Source organism: Kryptolebias marmoratus, linkage group LG17 (assembly GCF_001649575.2).
Source record: "Kryptolebias marmoratus isolate JLee-2015 linkage group LG17, ASM164957v2, whole genome shotgun sequence".
NCBI classification, from domain to species: Eukaryota; Metazoa; Chordata; class Actinopteri; order Cyprinodontiformes; family Rivulidae; genus Kryptolebias; species Kryptolebias marmoratus.
The window spans coordinates 258,751-261,285 of NC_051446.1; the positions used below are offsets into that span (position 1 = coordinate 258,751).

A 2,535-nucleotide genomic window follows, 5' to 3' on the forward strand; every position below is an offset into this window, starting at 1 on the left:
GAAGGGGAGGGGGACATAAGCCTTAAAACCAGAGAACATCCTTTGTTTCCTCAGACAATCTTTGGGGCACTTTGCTGACACTTTGAGGTGATGTGTTTTCCCACATTTTATTTGAGGATTGTCTCCCAAATGCATTTGGTTTTATTTTTGTAATGACCTGTTTTCTCTCTGCTTTTGGTAAAATAAATATTTAAATTTAAGGTATTGTCTCCTTCCTGTCTCTTTCCATCAACCAACTCGGGTGAGGTGAAGGAGGAAGAATGCAGGTGAAAATCCTTACCTCAACACTTCCAAAGCAGATTTTAAAACAACTCAAAACATCAAAGTTTCATAGCAGTTCATGTAAAAGCAATTATTTCAACCTTTGTATCAACGTCAGTTCTGTATTACAAAGTTATACTGGTAGAAATACTATGATATTCCTGCTGGACTTGATTCCTGCTGCACCAGAAGTGCTACAGCAAGGTGCTGCTGATTGTAAATTACCAGATAATCAGAAAATTCTTAATAATAATAATAACTTAATAATAATTCTTAATAATGTGAAACTAATGGTGGTGTAAAAGGTCGGAAATAATGTTTGCATGAACATATGTAAAGCTTTTGAGACTGAACCTTTTTTAAATGGCAGCAATCCACTTTGAACAGACTAGGCCTTAGCTCATCCGTCCTGACAAACTTGAATTTTATTTCTCCATACTGAGGTTGTTCAAATAGTCATCTGGAGCAGGTAGGAGAACAATTCTTCATAACATTTATACACAACATCCCTTAAAAAAGGAAAGACTATCCATATAACCCCTAAAAATGTTTTTTTTTTAACAAACCTAACCTTTAAAAAATTGGGACGTTGTGTAAAATGTAAATAAAAACTGAATGTGATAATTAGCAACATACATAAACCAATATTTTATTCACAGTGGAACACAGTAAACTTATCAAAAGTTAAAACTAAGAAACAGCACCATTTTTAGGAAAACAATTGGTAATTTTGAATTTGATGGCTGCAAAACATCCCAAAAAAGACAGGTTAGATCCATGTTTCCACTGTGAAGCCTCTCCTCCATCAATCTGTAAACATCCAGGAACTGAGGAGAGCAGCTGCTGGAGGTTGTGGAGGGAATAGTCCCATTCTGGTCTGATGGAGGATTGTAGCTGGTCAACAGTCTTCTTTTGTGGATTTTTTGTTTTATGATGCATTAAATTTTTTCAGTTGGTGAGAGGTTTGAACTGTGAGCAGGTCAGTACAGCACCTGGACTCTTTTACTACAAAGCCATGCTGCTGTTGTGGATAGAGTGCTTTGTTTAGCATTGTCTTTGTAAAACATCTAAGGCCTTCCCTAAAACAGATGACGTCTGGCATATGCTTTTCTGCACTGATGGTGTCTTTCCAGATGTGTAAGTTGCCCATGCCATAGGGACTAATGCATCCCCATAACATCAGAGATGCAGGCTTTTGAACTGTACACTGATAATAAAGTGGATGGTCTCTCTCCACTTCAGTACAAAGGACACGCTGTCTGTGGTTTCCAAACAGAATTTAAAATTTCTATTTGTCTGACCACAGAACAGTTCTCTGCTTTGCCTTAGTCCATTTTAAATTAACTTTGCTCCAGAGAAGACAGCAGAGTTTCTGTATGGGGTTCACATATGGCTTCTTCTCTGCATGAAAGAGCTTTAAGCAGCATTTGTGGATAGTGTGGCGAACTGTAGTTACAGACAATGATCTGTGGAAGTGTTCCTGGACCCATGGAGTGATGTTCATAAGAAAATCAGACCTGTTTTTAATGCAGTGGCCCCTGAGGGCCCTAAGATTACGGGCATTTAATGATGATATGATATATTCAGCCAGTCACATAGAGATTTCTCCAGATTCTTGAAATCTTTTGATGATATTATGAACTGTAGATGATGGGATATTCAGAGTCTTCCCAATTTTCTGTTGAGAAACCTTATTCAGAATTTTTTTCACTATTTTTTGATACACTTTTACAGACTGGTGAACTTCTGCCCATTTTTATTTCTGAGATATTCAGCCTCTAAAATGTTCTTTTTACACCTGGTCTTCTTATTGACCTGTTGCCAATTAATCAAATTAGTTGCAAAACGCTCCTCTAGCTGTTTCATTTTTGTACCACTTGCTTTTTCAGACTTTTGTTGTTCCTGTCCAAACTTTTTTGAGAAGTGCTGCTGCCATCAGAATCATAATAACTTTATTTTTCTTCCTTACAATGGTACAGTGTCTTACTTTACTATGTTTACTATGTTTTCATTGTAAATAAAGGGAAATTAAATGTTGACATAGCTCATTTAAATCAAGGAGTTATTATAGATGGTGATGGCTGTGGGCAGGAAAGAGTTCATGTAGCGGTCCATTTTAAAACTAATCTGAAGAAGCCTTTGACTAAAGAGACTCTGTTTTCTGATGACGGTCTCATGAAGAGGATGGTCAGGGTTGTCCATGATTTCCTTGATTTTATGCAAAATCCTTCTCTGCATCATCATCTCCAGAGGTTCCACAGTCATCCCCAGAAC

At 37.2% G+C, this 2,535-nt stretch overlaps 1 protein-coding gene across 6 annotated transcripts in view; it reads right to left on the reverse strand.

The window, feature by feature from the left end:
* The window catches only part of cttnbp2 (cortactin binding protein 2), a 144,138-nt gene that overhangs the window by 9,423 nt on the left and 132,180 nt on the right, over nucleotides 1-2,535 (reverse strand). The window lies entirely within an intron of this gene.